Genomic DNA, 10,693 nt, shown 5'->3' with positions numbered 1-10,693 from the left:
GGGAGGAGTCTCTGCCTCAGTGGGAGGAGTCTCTCAGTGGGAGGAGTCTGTTAGGGGGAGGAGTCTCTGCCTCAGTGGGAGGAGTCTCTGCCTCAGTGGGAGGAGTCTGTTAGGGGGAGGAGTCTCTGCCTCAGTGGGAGGAGTCTTTTAAGGGGAGGAGTCTCTCAGTGGGAGGAGTCTCTCAGGGGGAGGAGTCTCTGTCTCAGGGGGAGGAGTCTCTCAGGGGGAGGGGTCTCTGTCTCAGGGGGAGGAGTCTCTCAGGGGGAGGAGTCTCTGTCTCAGGGGGAGGAGTCTCTCAGGGGGAGGAGTCTGTTAGGGGGAGGAGTCTCTTAGGGGGAGGAGTCTCTGCCTCAGGGGGAGGAGTCTCTCAGGGGGAGGGGTCTCTTTCATTAGGGGAGGAGTCTGTTAGGGGGAGGAGTCTCTTAGGGGGAGGAGTCTGTTAGGGGGAGGAGTCTGTTAGGGGGTGGAGTCTGTTAGGGGGAGGAGTCTGTTAGGGGGAGGAGTCTGTTAGGGGGAGGAGTCTCTGGGAAGGAGTCTGTTAGGGGGAGGAGTCTGTTAGGGGGAGGAGTCTCTCAGGGGGAGGAGTCTGTTAGGGGGAGGAGTCTATTAGGGGGAGGAGTCTCTCAGTGGGAGGAGTCTCTTAGGGGGAGGAGTCTATTAGGGGGAGGAGTCTCTCAGTGGGAGGAGTCTCTGCCTCAGTGGGTGGAGTCTGTTAGGGGGAGGAGTCTCTGCCTCAGTGGGAGGAGTCTGTTAGGGTGAGGAGTCTGTTAGGAGGAGGAGTCTCTGTCTCAGGGGGAGGAGTCTCTTGGGGGAGGAGTCTCTTGGGGGAGGAGTGTCTGCCTCAGTGGGAGGAGTCTGTTAGGGGGAGGAGTCTCTCAGGGGGAGGAGTCTGTTAGGGGGAGGAGTCTCTGCCTCAGTGGGAGGAGTCTGTTAGGGGGAGGAGTCTCTGCCTCAGTGGGAGGAGTCTCTGTCTCAGTGGGAGGAGTCTCTTAAGGGGTGGAGTCAGTTAGGGGGAGGAGTCTTTTAGGGGGAGGAGTCTGTTAGGGGGAGGAGTCTCTGCCTCAGTGGGAGGAGTCTCTTAAGGGGAGGAGTCTTTTAGGGGGAGGAGTCTGTTAGGAGGAGGAGTCTGTTAGGAGGAGGAGTCTTTTAGGGGGAGGAGTCTCTGCCTCAGTAGGAGGAGTCTTTTAAGGGGAGGAGTCTCTCAGTGGGAGGAGTCTCTCAGGGGGAGGAGTCTCTGTCTCAGGGGGAGGAGTCTCTTAAGGGGAGGAGTCTTTTAGGGGGAGGAGTCTGTTAGGAGGAGGAGTCTGTTAGGAGGAGGAGTCTTTTAGGGGGAGGAGTCTGTTAGGGGGAGGAGTTTGTTAGGGGGAGGAGTCTCTGGGGGGGGAGTCTCTGCCTCAGTGGGAGGAGTCTTTTAGGGGGAGGAGTCTCTCAGTGGGAGGAGTCTGTTAGGGGGAAGAGTCTCTGCCTCAGTGGGAGGAGTCTCTGTCTCAGTGGGAGGAGTCTCTTAAGGGGTGGAGTCAGTTAGAGGGAGGAGTCTGTTAGGAGGAGGAGTCTGTTAGGGGGAGGAGTCTGTTAGGGGGAGGAGTCTGTTAGGAGGAGGAGTCTTTTAGGGGGAGGAGTCTGTTAGGAGGAGGAGTCTGTTAGGGGGAGGAGTCTCTTAGGGGGAGGAGTCTGTTAGGGGGAGGAGTCTGTTAGGAGGAGGAGTCTGTTAGGGGGAGGAGTCTGTTAGGAGGAGGAGTCTGTTAGGGGGAGGAGTCTCTTAGGGGGAGGAGTCTGTTAGGGGGAGGAGTCTTTTAGGGGGAGGAGTCTGTTAGGGGGAGGAGTCTCTTAGGGGGAGGAGTCTGTTAGGGGGAGGAGTCTCTTAAGGGGAGGAGTCTGTTAGGGGGAGGAGTCTTTTAGGGGGAGGAGTCTGTTAGGGGGAGGAGTCTGTTAGGGGGAGGAGTCTTTTAGGGGGAGGAGTCTCTGCCTCAGTGGGAGGAGTCTCTTAAGGGGAGGAGTCTGTTAGGGGGAGGAGTCTTTTAGGGGGAGGAGTCTCTGCCTCAGTGGGAGGAGTCTCTTAAGGGGAGGAGTCTGTTAGGGGGAGGAGTCTTTTAGGGGGAGGAGTCTGTTGGGGGGAGGAGTCTGTTAGGGGGGAGTCAGTGGGAGGAGTCTCTGCCTCAGGGGGAGGAGTCTGTTAGGAGGAGGAGTCTCTTCCTTAGTGGGAGGAGTCTCTGTCTCATCGTGTCTTCCTGTGACAGTCAGCTGGTTTTTCAGGAGAGTTTGCAGCTTCTGCATCCTGAGCAGCAGAAAGGCTGAAAGCAGAAAGTTGTTGGAGCCTCAGAAGAGTCTTAATTCTACCTAAACACATGTTACAGTGGAGAAGTTCATCATGCATCATGTGTGTGTTCCACAGACCTTATTGTGTGTGTTTATTCATTCATATCTGCCATGAAGAAGCGCTGGGAAATGAAACGGCCGTTATTACTGCCCTCTAGCGGTTAAACCGCACAGCTACATCAAGCAAAGCTTCATGATTTAACCGGAAGTCAGATCACCAGCACCATGGTACAGCGAGAACTATAAAGTCTGCTCCGTTTCAATTTACTGTCACATGTAGCCACGTTTTAGCACCACATTCACTCATTCTCTGCTTAACCTTTAAACCAAATATAACCGGAGCTAACACAGATGCTAGCTAACTGCTCCTAACTAGCTAGCGTTAACTGTAGCTTAGTTTACACTTGAAGATAAAACCTGCGCCTTTCACACAAAGAGGCCACCAACTTATTTACATTCAGTCACTCCCGAGTAAAACAAGTTTCAGCTGTTAACAGATCAAACAGCTTTATATTACGTCTGTGAGGTGCAGCACAGCGTTAACAGCGTTTTATTGTGAAAGGTCTCACCGGAAGTGTCAGTCAGTTGTAACATCTCCAGCTTTACCTTTTCTGTAGATACCACCTGTGGCCACTAGAGGGCAGAAACGCCCTGCTCACAGCATAAAGACTGAATCTGCAGACTGCAGCTGGCTGCCTTCATCATATGAACAAAATGACTTTGGAACAGATTTCCCTCCATTTCAGACACAACGGGACAACAATGCTGTCAGCAAAACATTCAAACTGACACAGTACAACAATCTTTAGGAGAAGTTTAGTTTGAAACTGATCTATCTATCTATGACAGTGTTGTTAAAGTATTAATATGACTGCTCTTTTCCATCATAAAACTTAATTTCATAAAGATTTCCCACATTTCAATGTAGTGATGGGATACTCTCCAAAGCACGTCCCAAATCATTGTGAAAAAGGCTAAAAGTCCAGAAGTCTCCAAGGCCAAACATTTATTTTTCTTTCTTTCTCTCTAAATAAATTCTAATAACCCAAACAGCCAATAAACTAACATTCAGTGTGAAACAGTGCAAAATTATAATAAAATGTATGAAACTGTGCACAAATAGAACATTTAAATAACCTGAACTATAGTGCAAAGTAATAATATTCTAACATTCAACTCTGCACCATTAGAATAAAATAATTATGTACAGAATGTAGGAACTCCCGCTTCCTTCAAAATAAAGCCGAGAGGGAGAGAGAGCTGTGAGCTGTGAGTCGGTAAAACAAATCCTGGAAACATAAATACTGTTGGAGCTGTTTATTCCTGATCTTCATTACTTTGAATTTGGTTCAAATGTATTCTTAGTTTACTTTATATTTTGGGGGGTTATTGACAGAGTTTATTTGTAGGTTAGTAATTGTTAGTTTTGTGTTTCTTTGTTTCTTTGTTAGACAGGAAGAACTGTGGGCCCATCTCCTGTAAGCACAGGGACTGGTATAGCACCAGGATGGGCTGGGCGGGGGCCGGTGGCTTTTACCAGAGCAGGAGAAGCAGCAGAGGACAAAGAAAAGTTACACCTGTGCTATTTGCTTGTTGGGTTTATATGTTTGAGTTGTAAACCACGTCCCGGAGAGATGTTCCAACAGTGGAAGGAGTGTTGCTGTGTTGTAGAGGGGCGGGGCCTTATTCAGACCATCAGCCCACAGCAGCAGAGCTCCTCAGCTGCCTGTTACTCAGAAGATGACGTCATGCAGCTGCTGAATAAGGCTTCGGAGGTTTGGATGAGACCCAACGCTGGAAGTTTCCTTTCTCGCTGCCCTTGAGTTAACGCGGCCAGTGAGGTGTGCAGAGTGTTCACATGATGTTCCCACGTGTTTCAGATGCTGCAGCGACGCTTTCACATCACCTGCTTCACTGCATGCAAACACGGCACGTTGCAGGCAAATGGAGCGCATTATGGAAGCTGTCTGTGCTGGAGATGTTTCTTTAATGTTTATTCTCTTTGGAAAGGCTTTGTATCCTGTGAAGTTCACTTTATGATTTGTTTGTTTTCATTTCTCCAGTTCTCACAGACTGACCACAGCGATGTGCAGATAAATGCCCGTGCATGAGAGGAAGGACTTGTGTTGGTGATTCCAACTGAAGGGAGCAACACTCAGGTTCAGCCTCGGTGAACACCTTTACTTTCTCTCACAGCCGGCTGTGTTTCTCACTGACTGATTCCATCTGAGTTATGAAGCCACAGCAGGAAACCCTGAAAAGATGTGGAAAACATCTGGATGGAACTGATGTGTGTGTTCAGAAAGCCTGAACTCCTAAAGGTCCATGTGGTGACCATGTGTTCTGATGGTGCTGTATGAGTTTTATAAACTCTGAGGTGGAGAACAGAAGCTGTGAACATTACCAGCGGCTCTGCTGCCGTTCCTCCAGAAACACTTCCGCTGCTCCGGCTGCAGGAGCCAGTAGCAGCTCTGTCCGTCTCTGACGTCACGAGCAATAACCAATGGGAGGGTTTGGAACAGGCCCCGCCCCCTGATGGGCTGAAGCACAGAGATGAATCCAGAGAGCTCTCTGTTAAAGACACCTTTATGCCCACTGAATCCAGTCTGAGGAGAACTCTGAAATGTTCCAGCTGACAGGAAAGTTAGCTCCATGTTTTAAGGGTTAGCTGCAGCAGAAAGTTTCAGGCTTTGGAGGAGCAGACAGGAGTCCAGCAGCTGAGGAGTGAACCCCAAAAACCCCTTCAGCACGCCTAAAAGGCCACCTGCAGAAACTCCAGTGTCCGCTACATCTGGGATGTTTCCTCTGCTGTAGTTGGTGTCGAGCAGCCGCTTAAAGCAGCAGCTGACGCCTTCGCTCTCAGCCACCAGACTCCACTGAGAAACACATGTTTTTTTTTACCAGTTAGCAGTTTCAGTTGTCAGTTGGTCAAGGTGGGAGAACTCGGGCTGCTTCACCTCCTTCGGCTTTTCCTCTGCCACACACAGGCATGATGGGAAATGTGCCGGCCCAGTCTCTTCCTCTCTTCTTTCTTTACTTCATTTATTATTATTATTACAACTCATCAGTGCTGAGAAGAATATAGTATCAGCTGTCTTTTGGCCTCTCGCAGGGACCCAGAATTCAATGGGAGAATCCATTCAAAAGCCCCTAACCAGCCCCAAACTCTGAGAAACTCTGTTAATAACTCTGTTATTTTATTCTCCAAAGATGGACTTTTTGAAGGGAAAACTCTTGCTTTAGTAAGTTTTCATTCACCTGCTTTTTCTTTCCTTTTACTAACAATGTCGGCCAGAGTTGGGGCTGAAAATATTTCTCCAACAAAGACTCTGATATTTGGCTTTATTTGACCAAACTTACCTGCCGCTCAAATTACAATCAGTCTGATTAAGATCCAAGCAAAGCTATGCCACCTGCTTACAGTGTTGAAACACAACTCAGAAATGCACATTTCACAGACCAAAGATGGGATGAAACTGAAACCTTAAGTATGAAAACGGATCACTTTGTGTTTCTTTATGTTTGCTCCTGTTTAGCAGCCACGTATGATGGGACGTGCCGTACTTTAAATGCTACAGAAGCTCAGCTCGTGGCATCACTCACCCACAGGAACTACAGCTCAAAGCTGTTTTCAGTCTTTTTTTTGCTAATATTCTTCATTGGAGCTTTTATTTTCACACACTTGGCTTCTATTTATTCGGACGTGCTGCAGCGTGGAGATAAAACTATTTCCGGTGCAAATAAAAGCACAATTCAGTCAAATTCAGTTCAGTTTTATTTTGACATGATATTTATAAATCACAACAAACATCATCTTAGGAGGCTTCTAAAGGTAAAGTCCTGAATTACAGCACTGATGGCAAAGCCCAGACATCCACTTATAGTTCAGGGTATCAAGCACACATTTCAGAAATATGCTTTCATGTTGACAAGCAAACTGCAAATTATTTCATCTCATTTTTAAACTTTTTTTTTTACATAGAAATTCTGCATTAAAAGTATCAGTTTGTCACATGTGCAGCAAACTAACTGCAGCTGACAGCAACTGAATGGTCTCAGTGTGAAGCTTTGGCTGGAAACACACAGAAAAACAACTTCCTGGAAGAATGGCAGCTTCCATCTTTAAAGGACCGGAAGAGGAAGAAGTTTCCAAGGAATCATTCAGAAGAGTTTCACACAGAAACTGACTGAGTCCATGAATCTGAAAAGGTGTTTCTGAGTGAAAGAGACAGACATGAACAGCCTGAACTATCTGTTCAGCAGGGATTCTCTGACAGGAGGACACTCTGTGTACTCAGCACAGAGACAACCAGGAACCAGGTGAACTGTACAAGAGCCCAAATCCAGGAAGCAGAGGTTCTTCAGTGAATGTGGTGCTGAAGGTGTGGAGGTGGATCAGTGTGTCAGAGGAGACTCTGTAGAAGGACAGAGTGCCAGCAGGACGGTCCACATACACTGCTGCTCTCTGAGGGCCATATAACTTGGCCATGAATTTGTCAAAGAGAGAGGAGGAGGAGGAGGAGGAGGAGGAGGAGGAGGAGGAGGAGGAGGAGATGGATGTTACTCTGTTATTGTGCCTGACAGAGTATTTACCTCCATCAGAGCAGGTCATACTCCAGGACTGATCATTCCCTCCAAACACACAGTCTCTGTAGTCTCCTACATTGCCTTCTCCTCTCCTGCTGATTCCTCTGTAACTCACTGATATATAAACCTCTCCTCTCCACTCGACCTCCCAGTAACAGCGACCAGTCAGAACATTTCTACACAGCAGCTGAGGACAGTCATCAAACCTGTCTGGATGATCAGGATATGACTGATCCTCCTCCACACGTGTCACCTTCCTGTTGCTGTCAGACAGTTTCAGGTTCCTGCTCACTGTGTTTGTGTCGATTGTGAGTTGGCAGGAATCTGATGGAGAGAACAAACACAGTCCAGCTGCAGTTATTGATCCATCATCTGTTCACTTTGATCAATGAGTGATGTGACAGTGTGGCGATGGCTGGATGTCATGAATCAGATGAAGAACACACTCACACTTCCTCAGCCCTGGTGTCAGCCATCGTTCTCCAGCAGGCTCCACCCTGAAAGCAGGAAAATAACTGTCACATGTTTCAGGACTCCAGAAATAGCATCTAGAATGAGCCGGTCCCATTCCAGCTGATGCTGGAGGAACGGTGGAGCACATGCTGCCAGTCATAGCCATATATTCTGCTTATGTCCCAAAGTAAAGACACTCTGGGGAGAGGTATCTGATGCTCTGTACCTCGGGATGCTGCTGTGGCTCTATTAGGAGTGATGCCTAAAGGGCTGAATGGGAGGCCAGAGAAACATCTGTACATATATTACTCACAGCAGCACTGAGCTGCAGAACTATTAGATGGCTGAACCCCCCCTTCATATAACATCTGGATCCAGAAGGTTTGGGGCCTCCATCAGATGGAGCACATTACAGATCTATGAAGGCTCCTAAAGTCCATCTTTACTAACCGCTGGAGTCCTGTCGGCTCTTTATGAACACAATGAGACTGCTTAGCCTTCCTGCTCTGCCACCTGTTTCCCATCATCCACACAGAGCCTCACAATGTTTCAGTGCTGCTCTCCTCAGCACTTATTTCTGTGTGGGCTTGTACATATGAATGTCTGAATGTGTATATTTGATTTAACATATTTAATGTGGCCCTGTGATGGATGGCGACCTGTCCAGGGTGAACCCCGCCTCTGGCCCCGCTGGGAGGGGCTCCGGCCCCCCCGCGGCCCCCCCGACGGATTCAGCGGGTGCAGAAGGTGGATGGATGGATGTTTCATGCATTTCATTGGGAGTGGATATTTGTTCTGTTGGTCTCTTGTTTGCTTTTGATCTTAATTTGGATATAATGTGTGTAATTATCATCTCCAGCTGGATAGAGAAAAGTGTAGAAACTGAACGTCGGCGCTGAAAACCCAATAAAAAACAAGTTCAAACTAAATGTTTTCTGCAGTCAGATGATGGAGATGATGAAGTTTCTGTCTCTGAATTCAACTCTTCACCTTTGGAAGAATTTTCACTTTGATTTTTCTCTCCTTTCTGAAGCCAAATATGAGCTTTAAACACTGAGCTGAACTCTCTTCAGTCTCTGACATCATGGTCTCTCCTGATGGTCACATTGTTTCTGCTGACTCCTCTCAGAAGGTTTCAGGGCAGCCAAACATCCAGATCCTCTCTCAGGACGCAGGTCTAACCCACATGTACGCATTTCCAGATGTACGCTGAACATGGTTCTAGAAATCTTTGTGCTAAGCTAGGCTAACATGTCCTGGACCCATCTCTGTGTCTGATCCAGGGTCAGAGGACCAACAGACACTTCTCACTGTTGTTCCTGCAGATGTTCTCCTTGGAGACCTCCTCCACAAACATCTGCTGTTCATGTCCAACCAGCGTTGGTGCTGTGAGCAAAGGAAACAGGCTCCTACATGTGTGATTGTTCATGTAACACTCAGCAGGAAGCAGAAGCACAGGGCTGAGTGCAGCACAGAGAACATGTTCCCAGCTCTGCCTCCTCTGTCAGACACTGTGGGTCATCAGGTGGGAATCTGAAGGTATGAGGTAACTTTGCACCCGTGTAAAACCCGTCCTTACCTCTGTGGGGTCGGACATCTTGAACTCCCGGCCGTCTCCGGTCCAGGAGAGGAACGTGTTGCAGGTGGAGTCCAGAAGAAGCTCCAGTAAAAACTGCCACAACTGGATGGGACCAGAACCGGAAAAACGTATGAACAAACTGATAAATGTGGTCACAGAAGTTTGCATCAACGTGTAATAATCAGTGTTTGTTCAAATATATTAAAAAAATAGGGCTGGGCGAGTTAACTCGTTACTATCGCGTTAACTTGTCAATTATTTAACGCCGATGAATATTTTATCTCACATTACTCTTTTTTTTTTTTTTTTTTTTTTTTAAATGTAAAAATAATTATTTATTTTTTTTACATTTAAAAAATGACTTTACATTTTGGCCAGTCTCCTCATCAAGTTTACATTTTTTTCTAAACTTGTAAATGGAGACAATCTCCCAAAGAAATTATTTTTAACAGTCTTTAGGCAGGAATTTTCTCAAATCTCCACTTGTAAAATTAGAGCATTCTCTAGGTAACACAGTAACATCTTTTAACATGTAATCAATTTTAACAACAATTTCAATATGAAATAATGCATACATTTTACTAAATAACATCATGAATTAAACGCTTGCCGACGATCTTGCTAGCAAACATTCTTGCTAGCAAACATTCTTGCTAGCAAACATTCTTGCTAGCAAACATTCTTGCTAGCAAACGTTCTTGCTAGCAAACATTCTTGCTAGCAAACATTCTTGCTAGCAAACGAACTTTTTCTTTTTTTCCTCTCTTTGCTTTAAAAGATACAAAATAGTGCAAAAACATGTTTTTTTTTTAAAATACTTTGTTTTTTAAATACGCTAGCAAACGATATTTTTTTCCTTTTTTTCCTCTCTTTGCTTTAAAAGATACAAAAATAGAGCAAAAACTTTTTCTTTTTTTTTTAATACTTTATTTTTTAAATACGCTAGCAAACGATCTTGCTAGCCATTAGCTTCACATATCATTGATATCACTCACCGGAGTTTCCACAGTAAGCTACCATTATCCAGCCCCGTCAATGTCAGCGATATACACCATGCAGCACTCCCTCTCGCACACTTTATCCTCGATTCTTTTTTTCTTTAGAATTTCCTCTGTGCTTTGCATCTCACCGCTCACATGGCTGGGCTCTCTCCTTATGCTCGGTTTGTTTTTTCCTTCCGCGTGCTTGTCCCTCACACACAAGCGCCGCCAAGGATCAAACATTCACTGGCGCAGCATTAATCTATGCGTGAGCCGTAGCTACACTTTCAGTGTGCGGGTCCCACCTTCACCCACAGCTCATCGCCCACTTCAGTCTGATGCCAAATCGCGTGCTGATAAATTTCAACTTGTTTAGCTTTTCAAACAACTATTCAAACTATAACTTTCATACAGTTTAACTGCCAGAAAGAAATGATCCCTTAAAATGTAGGAAAACGTGTCCTCTTTCACACAAAGTCACGCTCATTGAGCTCTGCCGCACATTTTTCTTACAAATTGCCTCTGAGCCCAGAGGTCGCCTCTACTTTCTGAACAGCGAGCGTTTGTTGGAGACAGTGGAGCGCAGCCTAAGTCATAGTGCAATTTTAAGCAGCCAAAGTGAGCGCGCACCTGTCAGAGACACAGGCGAGCCGCACGCGCTCCTGTTCCCGGGGCAACGCCTCGTTAGCCGGCTGTCACACATCAGCAGTGACGTCAGCATGCTGAGAGACACCACGGGTCAGACTTTGCTCAAAATAAAGTTCCAAAAAGTCACAAA

The sequence above is a fragment of the Odontesthes bonariensis genome, chromosome 11, assembly GCF_027942865.1.
Source record: "Odontesthes bonariensis isolate fOdoBon6 chromosome 11, fOdoBon6.hap1, whole genome shotgun sequence".
NCBI classification, from domain to species: domain Eukaryota; kingdom Metazoa; phylum Chordata; class Actinopteri; order Atheriniformes; family Atherinopsidae; genus Odontesthes; species Odontesthes bonariensis.
The sequence above is the reverse complement of the archived record's forward strand: the minus strand, read 5'-3'. Positions refer to the sequence as shown.